Source organism: Leptonotus elevatus, chromosome 14 (genome assembly GCF_054856555.1).
Source record: "Leptonotus elevatus isolate MCC_2025b chromosome 14, RoL_Lele_1.0, whole genome shotgun sequence".
In the NCBI taxonomy this organism is placed as follows: Eukaryota; Metazoa; Chordata; class Actinopteri; order Syngnathiformes; family Syngnathidae; genus Leptonotus; species Leptonotus elevatus.
This window is the reverse complement of record NC_141252.1, coordinates 7,996,152-8,019,945: the sequence shown is the minus strand read 5'-3', so window position 1 is coordinate 8,019,945 and position 23,794 is coordinate 7,996,152. Positions and strand designations below refer to the sequence as shown.

The 23,794-nt window shown below is 39.7% G+C and overlaps 1 protein-coding gene across 3 annotated transcripts in view; it reads left to right on the top strand.

Moving 5' to 3' along the window:
- The window catches only part of htr1d (5-hydroxytryptamine (serotonin) receptor 1D, G protein-coupled), a 60,251-nt gene that overhangs the window by 22,631 nt on the left and 13,826 nt on the right, over positions 1-23,794 (top strand). Inside the window, exons 1-2 of one of the 3 annotated variants that reach the window (XM_086095706.1) lie at positions 19,173-19,185; positions 20,583-20,841. The gene's annotated coding sequence lies outside the window, so the exon portion shown is untranslated. Of the gene's footprint in view, positions 1-19,172; positions 19,186-20,562; positions 20,842-23,794 lie in introns of those variants that run through there. The other 2 variants (XM_086095705.1, XM_086095704.1) reach the window with 2 other exon arrangements.

Below are 23,794 nucleotides of genomic sequence, written 5' to 3'. Positions count from 1 at the left end.
GTTCATTAAAAAAACAATGAAGTTATCACATTAATTATAGACAAAATATTATCTTCTTACCGTTGAAAATGGCCCAATGAGTCAAGTATCCCTTTAATGGCGTGTGGTCTTTAAAAGGGAAATCTATAAGATTGACTTCCTCTTTAAGGTGAGGATCAAAGTTATGTTTAGGGTCAGTTAAACCTTTTATTTGATCCAAGGCACTCATTTGACTTTTATCATTACAAAAATCTCACGTTTAGACATCAACCACAATTTCATGATCACTCTCTTACAGTTCCCATTGAAAACATTGGTTTGTAGGCGTTGGAAAGATGTCAAAGAAGTAACAAAAAAAAAAACACAATCCAGAAGACTCTTTATCACTTACTTTTCTACTTTTGGCGGTGACATTTGCATTGAGTTTATGCTGCGGTTCGTCCTCTCAGCTCAGTGAATATGTGATTGGAGTGCAGCAGAAGCAGAGTGGCAGCATCTTTCAACGCGCACTCGCAGCTTCATGTCAAAGCCAAATGATTGCCTGGTGAAGCGCACGAGTCATCTGCGTGTCGATTGAACCTTTTGACAGCCACCACCGAGACAGCGGGTCATGTCTGCAGCTCAAATACCAACGTTTAATTATTTATATGATGTCCCATCGACCTTCGTCAACTCAATAATACATAGGTACACCGACTCCGCCCTGACGGAAAATGTACAGTAAAAGTACCTAAGTGATGTCGAGTTAAGAGATTGAAAGCGTTTATGTCTTGTCGGTCATCTTCGAAGGATAGAATAAGATTGGACGGGAACAAGCTCTCAAGAGTGTTCTGTGATCTGAGCTAACGCTATCGTTGCGCTGATCAGAGGAGCTACAAGATCAAGTGAAGAACGACCTCGATCTCCTGCTTGCGAGGTCACGCGTGCACAATCTATAATTCGCCGCAAATGTCACTTTTAATGAGGAAGCCAAGGGCCTTGATTTGCTAGCTAATCGGGTATTAGCGGTGACAAAAGCGCCATGTGAATTAGCGTGGACTTAAATCATCTGTGGCGTTCGTGATGGTACGTCACTCAAACCAGCAAACTGAGCCACAAGTCTCATGTGACATGCTGATGTCTCGCATGACATTGGTTCAATATAAAAAAATAAAATAAAAAATCTCAACTTTCAACAACAATAATTCAAAACTGAACCGTTCAAGTAGAGTGGGAGCAAAATGTCCTCATCACGAAAGTCTCCATTTCAGCTGTCACACATTAAATGTCACATTTGGATAATTAGGCCTCAAGTATACTTTAAACATAGTCTTAAGGTGACCGTAATGAGGTTTAATTAGAGATTGCCGCTTTAGAATCACTCAGCATGACTCCATATTTTATTCCTGCCCTCACTGAGATAATTATTACAGATTTAATGTAATTGCCTCCTAATCAACTGCTGTCAATTAAAGTTAATGACTCCCAGTTGCTCTCCCGTCACCGATTAAAGAGACACACATGACAACTTTTTAACCATAAAGCAGTCACTCAGAGTAGTCCGGCATTAAGTTCAGTTGATATAGAAACATCACAAACCTGCTTGAATGTCAGTTTTTGTGTGTTTTTGCAAATTTTATATCTGTTCTAAATGTAAATTTTTAATTTTTTTATTTTTTATTTTTTATAGTTTTCGTTTTATAGTTTTCTTACTCTTGTTAACATAAAAGTGGAAAAAAAGGTTAAACTAATTGAAATATGGCTGCATCTTTTATTTAAAGATATAGTAATTTCATAAATAATAAAATTGAGTTAAAATTAAAAAGATGTACTGTAGGCTACATAGTAAGTATGATATTGATTTGTGTTGGTCATTTTTCTGCCACTAGATGGCCTAATTTCATTTGTAAGACGTTGGTTTCTTTTTATATTAAGAGCTATCTAATCTTTAAAATTAAGTAACTTGTGAAATTCAGCAAATTTTTAAATTTGTAAAATACAACTTAACCCCAGTCTCCACAAATATATGCATTATTAATAAATTTCTTGCTGCTATATTTTGACATGGACGTGTTTGGTGCGTTTCCAAGTGAGGGGTGTTAATCCTACGTAAAAAAAATAAAAAATTGTGGCATTAAAAGAACTTTAAATGAACTCAGAATTAACGCACTAATTTTGACACCCCTACCTATAACCTGCTTGAGTCAACTGAAAGAGCGATAATGTGGTTTCAACGCGGATGCTCATATTTTTGTAGCATAATCTTGCAGGGAAAGCCATAGTTCAGAGACAGCCTCATCATTTTGAGTTGGAAAAAAAATAAAGCAGTAATTCAAGCCATGGGACATTTTGCTGGCAGAAAAATGGGAAAACTGCACCATGAAAGGCTGAATTGATTTGAATTCCTTTTTATCATTTTGTCTCATCCTCCGCACTCCCATCAGAAAGCGTTGTGTGGACCGACGCTTTCACAGTTCAGGGTCCGTCTTTGGATCTTTGAGGCGGATGCGCTTACGATTGACATTTCTCTTCTGTGGCGCCCAGCAGGGACCCACAGAGCGTAAACCATATCGACCACTTTATAAGAGAAAGGGAAGGATCGCGAGGGTTACAGGGTTTTTGGAATATGTTGGAATTCTAACATAAAGTGTCTTTCATAGATATGCCGGGTAGAAAGTCATCCGTCTTATAATACTGCTGTCACATACTGTATGGCTGTGATTGCATTGATCAGTGTCAATGATGAGTGTTGGGGGGGGGGGGGGGGGGCAAGAAAAATTCTATTCACACTGGAATATTAATAAATGCCTCGCTCGCCTACCTCCAGACGTGGCGTATACCTGCTCACAGGCCGTAACGACGGACTGGGAGTAAATTATTAACTGACTCTGCAACTCTACTCGGCCTTCTGGAGCTTTAAAGCTGTCAAGATGGCAACTTTTATTTTTATTCTATTAATGTTTCCAAAGTGCAGTTTTGCACCGCAGCCGGTCTTGGGTGGAAAAAGCTGAAAATGCTATTTTTAAGAGGGAAACAAACAGTTGCAGGACAACACAATGGAGGTCCATCAAATATCATCAGATATGTGAGGCCTATAGTTTTTGTCACACATTAAGGGTCTGTCCCATTTGGTATGATACGCATTTTCTGCTGTGTTCAAAAATATCCAATCCATACCGCTCCCCATATCACTGCATTTGGTCATAACTAGTAAAAATGTTTGTAGGACATTGTCCCTCCAAGTGTAGTGCACGGTCAATATTTCGTCCCCAATAACCTTTTACTGCACATGTACTGTGTATATATAAATATTCAGTTCCATTGGTATCTTTATCATTCCTGATACCAATGTGAAAGTCTTTTGAGATGACAAACCGAAAAAGAAAGAAGACTCAAACACTTAAAATGTACGGCCTGAGAGGCGAGAGAACGAGGGAGATCAGCTGTCTTATCCTTCTCACCCTTTATTCGATTGGATTCTGGACTCTTGTTCAACATTATTCTCCTTGGGATTTCAGGTCAATATTTTTCGCCTTTAAAGCCAACAAGTTTATTGGAGCTGGTGTTTCCTAGCCTTTATTGAGCCAATGAACATATTTTATGAGAGAGAAAAAACGGGTGCACCAAGAACGATTTAAGTTGTTCATTATACTCAAAACATTGAGTGCCATGAACGAGTTTTCCCGGTTTTTAAAAAAAAATTTTTTTTTTGAAAGGAATAGATACGACGGCGTATTAGGGCCACATATAACTATCGATTTTTTTTAGAGGGCGGGAGCAATATTCCGAGACAAAAATTCATACATTTGCATGTTTATAAAGTGGCAAATTACCAAAAAAAAAACGAGCATAGCTATAGTCTAATGTAAGGATTCGTTGGTGGTTAGTGGGACACTGTTTAAATGAAAAGGCAGGATGTAGATGGATTCATTCTTAATTTAAACTTTACTCGTCATACATGGCAGCGAGAGTGACAACACTTCTTGAACTCCTATCAGCTGACTAAACACTAACCAATCAGAAGCTAGCATGCTTGAGGTAAATGCAAGTGAATGACGGAGAACAGCCGATTCGACACATCAACTTAGCTACTTGTACAAAATAAATGCCAAAAATGTATGATTGTGTAAATAATAATTCCGGAAGCATAAATGTACAAGTAAATATGTATATTAAAAAAATAAAAAAAGCAAAGCGACGCGTCACTGGCAGTACCCAACGCTTCAAAGTGCAAATGCTTAACATGATATTGTTAAAACCATTACTATTGCCTTATTTGAAAACCCGACCTTAAAGTATTGGCACAAACGTCTGAGTAGTACGCTACGTGTTTGAGTTTTTTCCTCGCAAATCTGCCACTTCATAAAGTTTTATTTCTCAGAATATTGCCCCCGCCCTCTAACAATTTGTTAAAAAATATACGTGGCCCTAATACGCCGTCGTAGAAAGACAGTGGGGAGGAAGGACCTAGCACTCAACACCAGCTTTCTGTTAGATATTAAATTGTGTGGATCTTGAAAAATCTATTAAAATGTTCTAAAATCAGTGGCCCTCACGGGGTTCTGATTACTGAAAATGTTAGCTAAAAGTAGCTAAATAAAAATGTTGCAAAAAGTGGAAACGCTTGTCAATTACTTTATGTATCTTCTGCCCTCTAATAGAAGAACATTTAATTGTCAGCCCACGGGCAAGTTTTTTTGGGTCTTACTTTCTGGTACATTTACAGTTTAAACTAATTTCATAGGCAGTTGTAAAGATTTTTAGAGAGCCGGAGGATCTGTTATTTACACAGCTCAGTCCCTATCCGTATATATTTTTCCAAGGAACTCCCTGTTCACGCTGTGATGAAAATTGGGTAGTGATTTTTCATTGCAAACAACAGCTGAGCAGCTTGTTAACAATGTGGCGAGTGAACGGCATTTTAGTTGTGGGACCGCTGGGATGGAGAAGCGTCGAGGAGAAACGGTCGTCTTCCGTCTTTCCAAAGAACATCGTAGGAATATTAATGCTGAGAGGAGTCGGAGTCAACACTGGAGATCTTTTTTTTTCTTCTATTTCATGCTTTCCTGACGTTTTGTGATCTTTTAACGACGATGCGACTCGGGAGCCGTCGTGGAATTTCCTGAGGGAGAATCAAACTAGAGGAAATGAAAGATGAAAGCGGAGGAAAAAGACGGAATATTTATTTAGGTTTTTGTCTTTATTTTCCTGTCAGATGTTTTCACGCTTGGGTTTGTGGCGCGCCGTCTGTCGAACAAGCTTATCTTAATTTCATGACATTCCCTTCGGGGCTTCGCCGTGATGTCTCTGCAACTCCGTTACCTTTCTATATCTTTGAGATCATCGTCAAAGTTGCGGCTTGTGCTATGATGTGTAATCATAACTATTGTCAATTAAAGTATGGTTTACTGATATTTAAAAAAAAATACAAAAATAAAATCCAGCGTGCTTCTCTTCAGTTGAACACCTGCAGCCAGACTGAAAAACTTATAACCGTATTCATCCCACACGTCATATATCATCATGTCACTTCAAAATCAATATTACTCTTGCTTTGGCATTTACAATAATGATTCCTGAATATCGGAGGAGGATCTGTACAAAATCATAACTGACACCAAAGATTCATGTACCGATTTGACCTTCAACCTCAGTGTTCTGGCTCGGCCATATTATGTCAAACACAGCATATCAGGGCCATGAGATAAAATTTCTAAATCAATATTGCTGTCGTGGGGCTGAATTTATATGACAAGGTGCAGATTGATGACAAGAAACATGTTGGGGATTTTCAAAGCGTAGCTGCCTCAAATATATCACGAAGGAAATTCTAAAGTTCATGCCGGCGATGTACTGGGACCTGAATTCCGTCTGACATGCGGCGCAACCTATTGTGCGTTCACGTCGACGGGTGTGTAGTGTGTCTGTCTCAGTTGAGAGCGCGGTTGGGGGGGCGCAGGTGTGGGGGTGCGAGTGTTGGAACGCGGCCATCAGTGGCCGGAAACGATGCTGATGTGTGAAACCCGGAAGTCGGAAGTCCGTGGCATCTACCCCATACTATTAGCTGGCGGTGTTAGAAAAAATTGATTCGGCAATATATCGCGATATTACAGCGCGCAATTCTCGAATCGATTTGATATGCGGCCGAAGCGATTTTTAAACTTAGGATTTACACATTAAGCATGGAAGAATGTTATATTGATGGAACATTAACCCTTAATGTTCAAACAAGAAACAGACTGCAACCTGTTCGTTAAATGCAGTGGCTCAGTTATGAGCCTGAATTTTCAAATATATAAATAATTATTTTTTTCAATTTATAGATTTGTATCGGGATGAATCGAAACAAATCGTGACCTATGAATCGTGATACGAACGGTACTAGGCAATTCACACCCCTACTATTAGCTAATACGATTGCTAACCATTTAGCGTAGGCTAATTTTGTTGGTGTTGAATAATGCATAGGTATAGAAGATTCTAAATTATGAGTACTTATGTCTACTCTATTGAATCTGCATCTAACCTTAGCCGATTAACAGAAAATAAAGAATAAGGTGGGGGGGGGGGGGATTACTCAATTATTTAATAGAATAGTCGATAATTGATTTGAAAAAGATTCAATAGTGACAGTACATATACAGTCGACATTTTACTTTTGATGTTTTTTAGAACTGGGAGGCAGATGTGTGAAAATTACCACTTGCACTACTAGGCTGTAATGTATGCGCACAAAAAAAAGAGGAAAAAAAGTGTAATCGACGCCCCCACGATGTTTGTCGATATGACAATCAGAAAGTCAGGTATTATATTTCCATAAATTGCTGTTACATCATGCGCGCCTCCAAACGGAACTGCCTCTCCAGCTCCGCTAGCCCGACATCCTGCCGCTGACAAGCGCAGGTATCATCGCTATAAATGGGCCCTGAGTGGATAACCTTTAATCTCCCCGAGTTGGTGAACAGGCTCGGCGATGTGAGCGCTCGCCTGCCTGCGCCCGAGGACTCTGCCGCCCATCAGAACTCGTGCTGATGACTGCGCACATCAAGGAAACTGGGGGGTTGAGAACAGAAGGTGATGAATGTGTTGGGAAAATTAATGACAATGAGAAGTTCACAGAGGATGAAAGAACGTGCAACATGGCACACAAGCCCGATCTGTGCCTTAAGACCCTGATTAAAATCTGGACTTTTGAGTTTTATACGGATTCTCTATGAAGTCAAATCTAGTATGTGCTTCATTTTTGGAGACCAATACCACACAACATCCCTATAAAGGAACCTCACAGCCAAACCTTTTAGTTTTTAATTTACATTGGGGTTTTCGGAGCGAGCACTTTGGAGAGGAGGAGGAGACCCCCCCCGACAACCAATTACTGTTTATTCGACTCATTGTTTGAGTAATTCCCCGACTTGGGAGCAATACCAACAAATAGCAAATAGCTACAAATCTAATGATGCTCCCTTTAGCATCAGCTAGTTTGTCTTTAAAAGTGGTTCAGCAAATCTTAGCCAATTATCACCGTTGGTCTTTTACGGATACAAATCATATGAGCTTTTTCTCTGTGATGTCCACTGGCGTGACTGACGACATGCTGAGAAGAATAGCTTGCTAGCTAGCTAACTATATGCTGTAGCGGTAGAAATGGGTCGAGTATTTATAACTATTTGGATGGCAGTGGCTAACCGACCGCTGGTGGAAAAGATGGCCCTCGTGTTTTTTTGTTGCTGGGTCTTCTTTTAGCTCCCACCCCCCCCAAAAAAAATCAGGAAATTTTAAATGGTGAAAAACTGTTTAAAGCTGTACAAGTATATGCTCGACAGTTAATACAAATAAAAAATATAAGAGAACGCTACTTTATGTTTTTATGATGACAATGGCTGAATGACAGCAGCTGTAAAATGTATGCAAAATGTGAAGTAAACCAGAGTTGGATTGAAGACTGAGATTATTTGGCGGGTTGAGATTGACTCTTGCCGGGGAGTTGCATCAGTCCGTATTGTGCAGATGCTATCAGAAGGAGCCATGCAATGTTTTGTCCTCCTCCTATCATGGACTGATGGAATTTTCATTCTTCAACGTCCCTGGTCATATATTGTCCTGGTGGGAGTTTTTTTTTCATTTTTTTAACATTTGGCATTGAACTTCATATGAAATATTTTGTAAATCCACTAAGAATGATGGACTCCTTAGCCCAAAGATGTCAAATCAAGCAGGGAAAATATCGTTTTCTAATTTTCTGAATGTGAATTTAGTAATGGCCATATGCTGGTACGCAGCCATAAAAGTGAGGGGAGGGGGAGGGTGATTAAATCAGCACATGCTCTGCGCTGAATCAGTTTTATCTGAGCTTGCAGACGCACTGATAGCAAGCTGTAAAGACGCGGAATTTAGTGAGAATAAAATCCATCTAGAGTGGAACAAAAGCAGCAAAAAGGATTCCAATAATAGCTGATTTATTTATGACTATTTTCATTTATTTATAAAGGCTAGCAACATTTATATCAGCGCTGCCCCCCACTCCCTCAAGTATTATTATTATTATAATTTTTTTTACAAAGCTTCATGTGTAATCGAAATTCTCATTAAATGCAAGAAGGGAATCGAGAGAAGTCCAATACTCATGTCAATAATTAAAAGCCTATTGAAGGAGGTTAAATGGTGCTACTGTGGTGAGTGGACTGTTCATCTAAAGTATGCTGTATTGCATACTGATGAGAAAATCCCAATTCTTTCTATTCCCCGACACAACAAATGTGACCGTCCTGAGCCAAGTGAAGTCCTTTAGCTGAACTATTGTTTATTTATAAAACTATTTCAGGCGCACTTTTGGATGCATTGCAGCACCTGCTGTTAGACTTCAGTTTTTTTTTTCTTCTTCTGCTGCTGAGCATGCCCTGAATGTGAGAAAAATAGAATATCTCTGCCAGGCTCAACACCCAGCATCATCTCTTAGTGACTGCAGTGTTCGAAAAGGAGGTCTTTCATTTGCATAAATTTCCATTTATAGTTTCATTTAAATGAACCACACTGCAAAAACATGTGTTAATTATTGTGGATTATTTACTCCAATTAGTGCTGAAACACAAATGTGGTGTCTGCGGAGCCAAATAGCCACTCAAAAAAAAAAAAAAAAAGTATTTTCATGTACCAAGAAGCAGATGCCTACATTGTGAGGGAGGTTTTGGATATAAAGTCTCAGTGAGCCTCCATTGCTTTAGCTTGATTGGCTCCTCGCTGACAATGCCATCTTTTATGGTTGTCTAAAATTGGTGCCTGTGTCATTGAGTTGTTGAACTGAGGGTGCACATAAAAAAAGGTGTAATCATCTATTCTGCCATGTCATTTGTTAAAAAGTGCATACCTTCATATGTTGACTGTTGGGCAAATAAAACAAATGTTTGAAATCAATTACTTATCCCTGCCTTAGATTTGGGTCAGTTAAAGCTCTGATATCAAATTGCTAAATTGCCAATACTGTACCCAACTTTAAAATGGCAGCGATTAAGCCTTGTTTTTTTTTTTTTCTCCTTCCCTATGTTTTTCTTTTTTCCCCATCTAAGAAATTCGGAGCACTGATCTGGGGAATTGCCTTTTTAGGGCGCAATAAAGTAACCTGAATCTGAATGATAATTTTTCTACTTGAAAATGTATGTATGGGTGAATCACTCTCGTAAGCATCCGCTGAATCGAGCTTTTGTAGATGCTGGGTCAGTGTCCGTCCGGGGTAGACGTTCCCTGGCTTTGTGCTGAACTTCAGTTTGCTATTTTGCAATGCTGCTCTAATGTCACTCGGCGATCAATGGGTAAGGGAATAAAATGCTTACAAGAACCGCAAAGCACAATCTGTCACATATTGTCGGAAATGAAATAGAATAGCCAATTGCGGATCTTGGTCATTTGTTCGGGGGTGAGGATTGGAGGCAGACATCAGCTGTTAAGAACATTTCAAGCTGTTAATGAAACTAACTTCTTTCCGTGTGACAGCAGTGCTAACCACTCTGTCGCCACGCTGCTCAATTATTCATTTAACAGAATATTTCCTCCATCCCAATCACCCGACATTCCGATAAGATCGCGCAAACAGATGCGGACACGTCCATCACGTTAGCCAAGGTCGCTGCAATCGTTAGAAATCTTCTAGTGGCAAATAAGTCATGGATGAGATTCTACTTCTTGTCTGGATGTCTGACACTTTTCTATTCTATGTACTAAGCACTCGAGAGGATCATGCCGCAGGCCTCGCGGTTACTTCACTGGTGAGGTTTTCTGGCATGCCCAATTGACTGTCACTCAGCTGGCGTGAGAAGGCCTCAGCATCCTCACATGGAGATGGAGTGAGTGGCTCGATGGCACCTTCTGTAATGCTTACGATATGAACGTCACAATACGATAATTATCGAGTCAATTAAACGTAGGTGGCCAAAACATGCCTACAGTAATTTCTGGACTACAAGCCGCTACTTTTTTTCACTTGCATTCAACCCTGCGGCTAATACAAAGGTGCGGCTTATCCATCAGATCACAAGGGGGCGCACTTTAAAGGAAGCGCAAGAGCGACGCAAACCAAGAGTGCTCAAATATAGTAGGAGAGACAGAACGAGAGTGAGACAATTTGCACCCTCATTATGGAAAATAAAGTAGCGATTAATCTTGAGTTTAAATGATTAAGTAATTAAACAAAAAATAACATATATTTTCCTTATAATTAATCGCATGACTTTGATAGTTAACTCATGACTAATCACATTTGATATCTGTTCTAAATGTACATTACATCTTTTTTTTTCTAGGTTTTCATACTCTTGTTAACAAAAGTGGGGAAAAATGTGAAACTAATAGAAATAGTTCAAATAACTTTTTTGACGTCTATAGCTGTTAATGGCAGTGAATGAGTTAATTAAAATTAAAAATGTAATGTCGTTGCCTGACACCGCTAGCATATCCACATTGAAATGCCATGCCTATCACTGTACATCATTGGCATAGATACATGAACAAAAATGCTGAAGTGTAATTGGCCAATTTCCCTCCTGATGGTCTCTCAAGGCATACTAATGTGTCACAGCGCTCTGGTTGGGAAATACGGGCTTTGATACATTTCCATCTCACCATGAATTTGTTTCCACAAGCGCACATGATGGTAATTTTTGCAACACTCACACATATTGCTGATTGCTGGTTGCGCAGCAGGTTTATACCAAGGTCAACCATTTGCAGTCTGTGCAGGCTGGGAAGCTTTTGTAATATAGCAGCAGGACTATAATTTACACAAATGAAGTGCTTTCCCTTATTTATTCATAAAGTCTCCGGCCTGTCCAGCAATGCACGAGATAAAGTATTGCTGCGGGCCATATATGTCCACTTCATGACGATTTCGACTTTTTAAATACACAGCAATGCGATTCTCTGTTTTCCCTCGTGTAAGGTTTGCAACAAAACAGACAATGAAAAAGGTGGCATGTTTTTAGCAAGACTCGTCAGACCACACTGAATCCATACCCAACTTTATGGTAACAGGTTGTTCTCTGCACAAACTTTCCACATCTTCCCCCAAATCTTCCACATTCCTCTGCAGTACACACAATGCACAAGGGGGGGGGGGGGGGGGGGGGGTTGAGAAGATGGCTGTCACTACCGCTGTTGTAATATTATTCATGAAGTAACTTTGAGAGTTTCAAACAATTCAGGCGCTACAGAGTAACTTCTGGGAAGCACACTGGAGGCCAAGTTTTAATTAAACTTTGCAATTAAAAACGACTGTAACAATACAATACATATATAAGAGACGCGTGGTCCCTTTCAAGACTGCATTGGGAATTTGCTGAATGTGTGTCTTCTGAATAAACAATTATAAATCTGAGGCTAAGGCTCCTAATATAGTCAACATTATATTGTACATACTGTGCTCCCTGCTGACCATATATAGGCCTATGTATTTGAAAAAAAAAGGCATCCTGCTGAGACTGCACTGGCTCAGAATTTCACAATACTGCACTCACTGGCTAGTGTCATAAGAATACAACTCAATCTTGGTATTAACAGTGCGCCAATTGTTCTCATTATATTCTGATAAGGGATTTAAAAAGTTGCATTGTGCTACTATAAAAAGTTCCCACGTTGGATAATGGTGAGTGCGTTGACTTGTTTAGTGCGGTTGAACAGTCAATGAAGATAGCATTTAGCATTCTCGGAAGTAATAACACTTTTCACCAGATTGACTTGTTATAAAAAAAAATGTAAGTGAAACAAATTAAGTATTTATAGTAGTGCTTATAGCTGCTCAGAAATTTATGTATTTCTCCAGCACCTTTGGAAGGACCCAAGAACACGTTAACAATGCTTTGTGGTAGTTTATGATCATGGCAGGAAGGTTACAATGCTAAGAAAACTACATCCTGAAAGTCCTTCCAAGGGACAGGAAGTGGGGACGACATAAAAAGTGACACATAGTTGATTTAGGATGAAAATGAGAGAAACTGAGAAGGAAAATGCTCATTTGAAATGTCTTATTTGCAAAAAAGAGTGTCGTCGTTGGATATCAGTGTAAAACTTGACTGGCTAATCTGTGGATCATTGGAATACATTTTTCCTTGGACCACATTGGAAGCTGTTCTGACCTGCGGTTGGATATTTTTGTTACATTTTATTTCAGAATTATACTAATGTTGAGGGCAATCATTAAAATACATACACAGAAACTTCTTGTATTCCACTGGAATTTATTTTAACAATCCACTATTTTCAAGCTCTATAGAAAATGAATGGACGTCCCAACTTCACTGGAATTGCTTTTCGAGTAAAAAAAAAAAAAAAGTTTTGGCGAAGTACACATTCAAAATCACTTGGTAGAACAAAATCATTTTTCCTGAGATGAGACTGAAGGGTTATTTCATGACTCACAGGATTAAGAAAAAAAAAAAAAAAAAAAACTAAAGCCAAGAAAACCTACATGAAGCAGATGGTGCTATGGTGACAAAAACTTGTTTGTTTACCTGCTTCCTCTAAGAAAGAGTTGTTAGATTTAATAGATTAGGCCTCCTTAATGATTAGGTAGGTGACTTGCGCTAGCTAGGTCGCTGTGACCTGTCCTGGCTTGGCGCCTTTCTATCTATCTGCACTCTGGCACACGTATCCAGCAGAAACCAGTTAAGACCATCAGGTCACACATTTTCACACGGGCTAGGCTGAGCATGCCCCCGTGTTGCTGTATGGCTAAGACAGTATAAGAGTAGGGACTGTTTTGAATAGATTATACCTTCTTCCACATTCAGCAGATAAGGCTCCAAAGCTGTGGACTCGATCTAGTTCAACTGAGAATATGCAGTCACCTGGTTTTTATTGTTAGTATAGCGATTAATAAAGATAAAAGAACAGGTGAAAGTTCCTATCTGAACTTTACAGAGGCCTCAAACAGACCCAAGAACGGTGTGATCAGTTTGGGGGTGGCCATTTGCCTTGGTCAAGTTGTGAAACAAAAAATGTCCACAACTCACATAAAGATGTCCGCGATGACCTGAGGATCCCAAAGGAATCATTCTAAGAGTTCATGAAGGTGTGGCAAGGCTGGGAAAGTGCGTTAGACTCCGGCGGGATTATTTCATAAAGGAGTCGAAATATACCTTTTGGTGAAACCAGTCCTGGAACTTTACTGACACACCTAGTACAGGTTCAATTTTTATTTTTATTTTTATTTTTTTTATCATGTCCAAGACCTCCCAGACTCATCCATCAGACTGTCGGGTTGAAAATTTAATTTGGCACTTCAGTGGTTCATCATGATACAGTAACTCCATTTCAGAGAATTCTTTGGAATTTCACAAATGTCTATAAAGGCACACTTCACGGCTATGTGATACTGAGACTGAGCAAACCCCCCCCCCCCCCCCCAATCCTGTAGACCGGCCATTCAACACGAGCGCTGTGGCCGAACCACAAATGAAAGCAAATCGTCTAAAGACGGCTCTCCACACACTTCTACCAAAAAAAAACAAAAAAACGGTTTATTAGCAAGTTTTAGCTAATAATGGCTTTTAGTTACTCAATATCGCTTTGGTCGGAGAAAATAAAAAGGAACCCCAGAATGCAATTTAAATTGACTTTACGTGCTCGTTCTATTGATTAGCTTAGTAGTTCATTTGAATCACTCTATTGAGAAAAGTCTGAACACAAAGTGTGCGAGGGTGGACGGGTTGTAAGGTTGTGACGCGCACGGGCACGTCACATTGCGTTCATATTATGCCGAATTAAACTGATATCAGGATTTGCTGACAGTAACAGATCTCAGTCATCAATACAAATAATTAAAGCTTCCAGCTGCACCCACAGACCAATAAATCCGTTCATCATGCCCTGCGCCGCAAGGAGTCCTAATCAGGAAAATAAACGAAAAGTGGGCTGACTTTCGTGCGCTTTCAAGTTTATTGCCCATTAATCACCACAATAGCCTCTAATGATGTGCGCATTATTCTGACAGACGACAGCAAGGTTATTGTGCAGCTGTCGGCGTGTTTATAAATGCGTGCGTATGTTATTGGCTTTGGGACTTCACTTATTTAAATGAGTCATTCAGGACAAGTGTAGGAACTATGCGTTCCTTATAAGGGCAACGGTTCCGCCTCATTCCTTTGCTGTTCTATCAGCGTGTGCTAGAATGGACATCTCTCATTCAGATGGACGTTTTTATGAGCTACCTGTGTTTTCCGTTTTTGCCCTGCACGTTATGCATTACATTCTATTCAATGGATGCCTTTTCATTTTTAAAGCCAAGGGACATTCTTTTGAGGACAACAACGTCCAAATTCTGGTTAGGGAGGACCGCTGGTTTGAAAGAGATGCAAATTAATCTATTAAAGATTGTTTAAAAAATAATAATTTTGTATGATTTTTTTTTATTTATTACAAGCTTCCCCATTTGATTGATTTTAATTAGTGGCTCTTAAATGTATTTATTTATTAGAAATAACGTATCTTACTCATCTATGTCAGCGACATGTAAAGTAAATCCCTCTCCAACGCGGGTTCCAGATTCAGTCAGCTATTTACCTCTTTTTTTTTGTTTTTTGGTACAATTCATACATTTAACAGTACTTTAGGTTGTTTGAAAGAGTGTCGTTTCTGGGTGTAGTTCTACTCCCGACCACTAGACGGTAGCACACACCTTACTCTGAGACAGTGTAAACGCCGGAAGAAGAAAGGAAACCGTTTTTCAAAGTCATTCTCTGCTTAAATGCTACATGAAACATCTTCGGGCATAATTATTGATGTATATTGTGAGATGATAAGTTTGTTTGTTTGGGAAAATATGGGATTGTTTACATAAATTACTGTAAACAGAGGGATTGGTACACTGTGACTTTGTAAAATATTTTTGTGCTATCCATTGCTCTTGCTCAAAATGTTTTCGTGTGTTTACAGACTCGGAATGAAGTGCCATAAAGGTTATAAAAACATGCTTAGGTAGAATTTAGCTACCGTATTTCCAAATCCCAGATTTCACTTACTGTGGGGGTGATCTGGAACGTAACCCCCCCACGATGGACAGTGACAGGCAAAACAATAAAATGATTAGAAGTTAATTACAGGTAGTTAGTCTGCTGATCCACTTTTTGTGACATTTTTGTTCGGTGATATTTTTTCCAGCTGTAAAATTGGTCTTGGCTCAAAACAATGGTTTAGTCTACTAGCTTCCCTCACATTGTCAGGAACTTTTTGTTGTTGAAGGAACAACCTTAATGATTGGAGCTCCAATATTCGATTTGTAGAGACATCATCCTTGCCAGTGCTCTGCCACAACATTATTATTGTTGTTTATTTCCAGCTCATTTTCTCCAAGATTGCAGGGTCAGCAAGAACTATTACGAACAATTTGACAAAATACGGCCAAGGTTGTTGAGAAAAAAAAAGGGTCAGATTGATCGCTTCATCTTCCTTTTCAGCATTTCTCCAACTATTCAAATTCTAATGTTCTGTCAGCAAGAAACTTATTTGACTGATATTTGAAAAAACGGTAGTAAATCGTCCGATCAAAAGGCCTACGATTCTTTTCAGAAGTTCCAAGAGTCGTTTGCAAACTTCATTGCTCGCTATCAGCAATAATCCGATCTGTTTAGAGCAAGAATGGCAACTTAAATGATGGATGCGGGCTACAAATTTTTTGTCAGCGTTACCAGCGGGCCCACATAGGACCGTGCACTTCCTAACGGCATTAATATGGCGAAAATATTAGCATATTTCTCTTATGAACCAAGGTACATCACAGTATCTGAATCTAATTATTTCATCATTTCAATCCTTCTTAAGGTTGGTTTTCTGGGGCACGCGCATAATTTGTTCATCCAATCTGAGTTGTTAAAATGTCACGATCTTGTAAAATACTATACATCTATAATTTTACACAAAACATTTCCGGCTAATGTACAAACGATTTTCACAATTAAAGTGTGTGTTCGTAAACCAAGAGGACGTGGAGATTTCACGCTACCAACAATCAGAACTCCTCCAAAAAGTTTTTGTGTGTCTGTATCTGGTGTTAAATTATGGAATAATCTTTGTTTACAACATAAAGAATGCAAAAGCATTTATAGATTTAAACTGTTATTTAAACGAATGGTCTGGTCACAATACATTGAGAATTATTTATGTTAAGATGACATCAGTGCTTGCTACTTCTTTACCATTATCGCTTTATTGTTTATTACCATTCTTGGTATATTGTGTTGTTAAAATCGTACACTTATGGTAATGCCACCATGCTTAATCATTTGTATTCTCAATTATTTTTTTCCTTGTTTATTTAATATTTATCGCTCTCTGGGTACTTGTTTGTTACTAAATCTTAAGGTTAAGTAGCAGAGTAGCTTGGAATTTTGAATGGGAGATGGGGGTGGGATTAAAAAAAGTTTTCTTCTTCTTCTTTCAGGCAGAATTGGACTTTATCCTTTTGTTGTTGTTGTTGTTTTTTCTCCTTACGGAACTTGACACTGACTGTGTGCTCTGTTATTGCCTGAAACATAAATAAAAATGAAATGAATGCAATTTCAATCTCGAATGCATGTATAAATGATCAATGCTTCAAAACAAAGAGTTTGCGTCCCCCCCCCCCCCCCAGTGCAAAGGGCTTGCATGCATAGAAATTATCATTCAAAGATTGCACAAAATTGCTGAACAGCAAACTAATATTAAGTGCCAGAATTCACCGTGTGCACCCCCCCCCCCAATCAACTCACTTTAAAATTTTGATAGTACTGTATGCTGTTTTGTCCTGTATGTCGTTAAACTCTCCAAATTATTAGGCCCACTCACTTTTCAGCAGTTGTCCATGTTTTTAACATTTAATTAAATAATAAATATTTTTTATCTTTTCCAAAAGTCTTCAAGTATTGAAGCTTATTCTATTATGATTCAAATATATTTGGAAGGTTCACTATTCAGCATTTACAATTGTGTAGCTCCATTTATTTTTAACAATGTTTTGACAAAAGATGTTTGAGGTCAAAGTTCATATTTGGAGCTTTTTTTTTAACCACGCATTCCTGTTGCTGATTGTTGTTTCTTATCAACGAGGGCCGCACAATTTATCAGTTTAATTTCCTCAGTCATTTGCGTCGGGTTTGCGGCGTCAGACAATGAGTAACAAAAAGTTTGATGAAAAGCATTGAAACCAAAATGAGAAATTGGGAAAACACCTGTCAAAAACCGACAACATGAGCGTACGTATTTCACATCGTTTTCAGAGTCGATCGTGCCGAAGATTGACGAAAACATGGTGCCTGTTATACGTTCCAAAAGCAGTCATTTATACACCCCCCCCCAAAAAAAATCCAAATCTCCCGCCATTTTTTTTTTTTTTTACAATAGTATTTCAGTGTGTGCTGTGTGCACTTCTGCAAATCTTGAACACGCAAACCGAGGAAACATACGCTAACCAGCAGTTACAAAAAGCAGCGCGCCAGCTTCAAGTCGTTTTTCTTCCCCCTTCCTTTACTTGCCTGCTATTTCCTCCAATGTGGCCAGAACAGAGCCTTGCTATAGCCAATCCTATATACATTAGGATTGGTTTTTAGACTGCTCATTTGCAAATAGCATAAAAACTAGTTGTGGACGGTCTGCCACTCATGCAAACTAGTTTCGGCACCTCGCGCCAGTTCAGTCACATTTGGCTGCGTTGCTCGGTCGGCTTTCAGGCGCATTGAGTGATGAGCTGCATTTCTTCATTAACATTTTCTATACTTGAAGAGCTTTCTAATTAGCTTTCAAGGAGCACCGTATTGATTCAATTAAAGATTGCATATAGCAGAGAAGGCTGAAAACCTCCAAGCTCAATCAACACTTTTTAATGAATGGACATGATTGGTCGCTCAATGAATTGCTGTACATCGTGTACATAGAGGTTTAAGCCTTATTTAGAAGTCAGGATTTTGGTTTTGTCATGCGGAAGAGCTACAAAGTTCACGATGCTTTCATAGGGTGAGCATGAGCATGCTAGCCTAATGCTATGGTTGCCGGTCAAACCCAACGCAAACTGAGATTTTCTGGCGGCATATTTCCAATGTTACAATGCAGGACAGCCATCTTCCAGTTGCTGCCGGGACAGAGCAATAAAGGTTGTATAATGGAGAGTGCATTATTGACTTGATTAGCATGGTCGAACTGTCAACCAAGATAGCGTTTAGCGTTAGCTAAAGCAATAACATAACCACTGGTCACCAGATTGACTTGCGATTAAATTTGTTATGAATAGTTCTTGGTGAGAATTGAATTACAAATGGCTTTTACTAAGCAGATGCTAACATAAATTAGGGTTGGCTTGCTGACTGGACTAACAAAATGGGACGCCTGGACGGAACCTCCACAGGGACTCGGAACACAAGGCTCAAATCAGGACTGTCCTCATCTGGTTAACCCAACGGGAATATTATATCAACTAAAGCATTATGGCTAACGACTAGCATGAAACACATAAGGTCTGTGAGCATCTTAAGAATGCTACAAGTATGTTACAATATTAATTATGATAGCGTAGCTTTATTTAGCGCCCTCCAAGGGACCCGTAGCATGACAAGCATATGTTAGCGAACGGCCACAGAAGATTCCTCACGTTGCAATAAGCATGCATTTGCTTCCAACTTTTGTATTAGCAAACCTATTTAAACAATGTCAAGCAAGCTAATCTTTATGTCCAATGTGTCTCCATCTATCCACAGCAAAGCATGGCCGTGGGTCACGGTAGGTTTTTTTTTTTCATGGCAGCTGCTTTTTCTTCACCTCTACTCAATATTGCCACACACAGTAAATTTCTCCGCGCTGTAATGTGGTTAAAGCAAGTCACAGTGAGGATTTATCCGCCGTGACGTTTTCTTACGGCTGCTCCCTGCCGGCGTATATTTTCACTTCTGCAAATAAGCCGAGTAAACGGTAAAATGTCGAGAAACAACTTTTCCCCACACCTACCGTGTCAAAACAGAACAACAGCAAAGACGCTTCCACCTGAGTGTCCTGGAAGTCTTTCACGTATGTACTGTAGGAAAGATGCTCTCCTTGCGCAAACAAGCATATGTTCTAAGTGACGAATGGGTCATGGTGACACAAATGTTCACGACACTTTTTATTTTTAAAATGTACTGATTTGAATTTTCCGTTAAATGACAAATATGAGACGAGAGATGTTTTGTGTTAGTTTTTTATTATTATTGAATGAATGAATAAAAATGTTTTCCAGAACCAGGCGGGTCCATATCACAAAACAAAATAACAATAACAGAATAAAAGAGAAGAAAAAAGGGGAGGAATAATAATGATAAAAATAACAACAATGCGAATAGTAAAAAAAAAAAAAAAAGCATACACAATACACTAATTAAACCACACTTTCCACAGTGATCAATGTAAAACAAACAGGCATGTTCGCCAAAATCATTATTCTCAAAAGAACTACATATGGATCAGATATAAACATTTTAACCCCCCCCCCCCCCACACCCAAAATCAGCAACAACCTCCAGAGGGCGATAGTGAAGTCATAAATGCAAACAAAAGTACAAAGACTACACTTGAAAATACAAACCACTTGGGGGAAGGCAGGGATGCCCCAGGGATGCCCCCCCCCCCCCCCCCCCAAGGTAATGAAACAATTCTGGAACAAATGATCAAACCTACTGTACAAAATCTCGAAGATTTTGCAAAAATATTTATGTTCTCAGCTACTGTCATTTTCCTTGGAAACTATAGTGTTCTCTGAAGATGTTGTACACTAGTCAGACTCACTCACTCACTCACTCACTCACTCACTCACTCAGTCACTACTGTTTCTTTCAGGATGGTAACAATTCCGAGCGACGTTCCACTCACATGCAGTCATAGAATGAATGCAACTAGTTGACGGCCCCCTCCATCATCAGACGAGCTGATGCAACCAGCTGGTAGATGCGCGCTTGTCTCTTAATAATAATAATTTAAAAAAAAAACGACGCAGGAAACAACCTTCACGCCTCTACGAAGTTCGAACACTTGTGCACTTTGCCTCCACCTTAGAGGGGAGGGGACGTCTTCTCTTCTGCGTGAGGGGAGGGAGGGAGGGGGGGGGGGGGGGCACACGACGTGACGTTCTCTTGTTTTGGGTCAAGTTGACGCATGCAGGAGCGAGGAGCCGTGCAGCGACGTCAACCTCCCCACGCCGTGAGATGCCATGTGGAGCACCATGCGTGATGGCGAGGCGAGCAGGACGCACACAAGAATCTGCGCGCCGGCCGGACGGCGCTTTGTTCGTGCGTTTGCTCGGGACCGGCGTGCGTAATCTGGATTTCTCCGCTTCCCGGGATTCCCTGATCGGTGGTTTTGGTGGCCGGAGCATCCAGGAAGGCAGAAACTACCCCTCATAACATGGTGAGTGTTCATTGTTTTTCATTGTATTGTTTGTTTTTGGACGTTTGTGCGTTTCGATTGCCATTACGCACAGTGCAAAAAATAATAATAAATCCGTCATTATTGCTTTACTGCCACGTGATAAGAAAAACATTATGCAGTCAAATCAATGCCAGTTATTCATGTGTGTATTACTGTGGCGAGGAAGGACTCCCCATAACCTACTGGGACGTGTTCCTAATATTTTGGCGTCTTCATTTAGGTTTATCCGTGCATGCTGGAAACAGATCTGTATGCCACTTTTAAAAAAGTAAGAACATTGAGAATGAATACAAACTGTGCGTAATTAACGTACCGGTATTTGCTTTTTGTGCTTTGCAGTGGTGGAGAAGTGCACTGAGGTGTTCCTAATATTATGGCTTTTGCTTTTTCACGAGAGGGGCATTCTACAGTATTGGAACCTGACCTGTATTGTGCAGTGCACCTCTACGCCACTTAAATAAATAACCCCTACATATTTGCTATTAATAATAATGCAATACAAATGTTAATAATAATTTTAAAAAAGAGTATGTTATCTCATTGGTTAGGATTTATCTATAAAGGGAGGGTCTGTGATTCTTCTATGTTTTGTTGGATCATAATGGTGTACCTAATGAATTGTCGTTTTACCTTTTCAAAAAGTAGCCCAATAGAAATCCGCTCAGACTTTTGCCTGATTGTTTTGGATGGAAGAATGATGTCATCGCCAAAGTGACATAATCGTGAGACAATTGTTTGCTGCTCATTTCAATAATGCAGAAAACATATTAGAGAGCAACTTATACGTTTCATGACTGAGGAGATTAATTTTGTTGAGGTTAAGCGACTTTGATATGATCCAATGAGGATGTCTGCATATGAGTTTATCTGCTGTTTTATAATCCCCCATCAGTCTTCGCTACCTCTCTCTTCTGTGGATCGGTCATCATATGTAGGGAACATTTGAGTGATGTCAGAAGACGACCGAAGTTGAAGAACTCAATGAACAAAAAAGTAACTTTGCCATGCGCAAGTGACTTGTGGAAATGAAAGAGAATCGGGTATGATGAAACGTGCACTACGTGCACTGTGCTGATGTTCTGCTCTCTCGCTTCTGGCTCAGAGGTGAACACAAATACATCAAAAGGCATTAGAACGACAGGAAAATCCTCGCAGTGCCGTGTCATGCACCCGCTGATAAATTGTTAATGACACAGAGTCATGGAAATGAAATGGATTAGGAAATAGTTTGAATAAATGAGGGGCTTTTCTCATTTGCAGCTTGCTATGCTAACGATACAAATCTGGCTTAATAATTAATACTGGAGGAAATTAATGCTGATATGGAGGATGGGGAAAAACAAAGCGAAAGGTTTCTTTCTCCATAAGGGATTTTGATGCTATAGAACTTAAAGCAGCTCGTGATTGCAATGACGTGTGGTGTCTGAGGCTGCAAATCACCGAGATGGCTGTGATCACTCAGGGTGAGGCTCAGAGTCAAGGGTGCCAAGAAGCACCATGAAGAATTACTTGCAAATTCATCACGTTCAATCACCCGGGGGATCATCTTTCGAAATGGAAGCTCCGAGGCAAGTGAAACTATTGCAGGATTTGCTTCAAACCAGCAAAGATTTCTGGCCAAGTTCAGCGGCATGAGAAAAAGGAAAAAGGAAAAAACAAAACAAAGCTATGTTAAAGGGGACTTACTATAAATGTTACTTTGGGTATTTTGCTAGACTAGTGCAGATAGAAGAGGGCATTTGTGCGCCTTAGTGGGAGGGAATGCAGCCGACTCCTGGCCAATCGAAGCGACCCCCCCCCCCCCCCCCCAATAAATCAATTTCCTGAAAATGTAATCCGAAAAAAAATCATCAAGAGTGCCAATTAAATCTTGGCTTTGTTCACTAGCAGGGTTACAAAAATAAATAAAAGATTGTTTCTGATAATTATTCACGTTCCCGGGTCAAAGTGACCCATGGATGTTATCCATGGATAGAAATGTGACACATGGGTTGAAATAAAGTATTGTTGTTGTTGGTGAGCAGGGTTGCACACGAATAAAAACAGTGACACTTTTGAATAATTAAAAACACCGTCGGGTCAAAGTGACCCAGGGACATTTTTGTAGTTCTTAATAAATAAACATAACACACAGATTAAAACAAGTAAGGGATTTGGATTACACACATTTCTGACACGTTTGGATGACTATACGCACCCCGGGTCAAAGTGACCCAGGGGCATTTTTGCTGTTCTTGTCAAACAAACATAACATTAGGGTTAAACTCGACTTTCCCCAGCACAAAAATGAAGATGTGCCCGTTTTTATACCGAGTGTTAGCATGCTAGCTCCTGATAAGCAGCTTCAGACTTGATTGCTATTGGAATTTGTTGACGGTGTAACTGGTGGAGGTTTGTGTAACGGATGCCAGTTTGCAGAGGTGGGCCTTTTAATGGTAAATATTTCAAGGCGATTGCCCAGCTAAATTGGCGTCCGTCAATATTTTCGTCATTCGTCAAATGGGCCGTCCATCATTGATGGATTGCTGAATTTATTGACGGATTGAGAGTTATACATTGACGTCAATGCTAAATTTGTCAAAACATTTTAAGTTTCCGCCAATCGTCAACAAAATGGACATCCGTCATTGACGGATTGAGGGACCTTCCGTCAATATTGATGGAATGCCCACCTCTGCCAGTTTGTGTTGTGCTGTACGTTAGTATAACCTCACGCCTTGGAGCTTACAAAGAGCATCAAGCGCGCTCTGCTCCCAAGCCAGTGAGGCGGTGGCAGCTCCAGGTTTGACACTTGTTACATTTGCAGTAAACAATTGGTGACAAAATGCCGCTTCATCCTTTTGGATGTCACAGACATGTGCTAAATAATTCAGAGTGCTTACAACTGTCAGTGGCCACCGTCGTTACCAAAATAGCAATTAAAATGCTATTA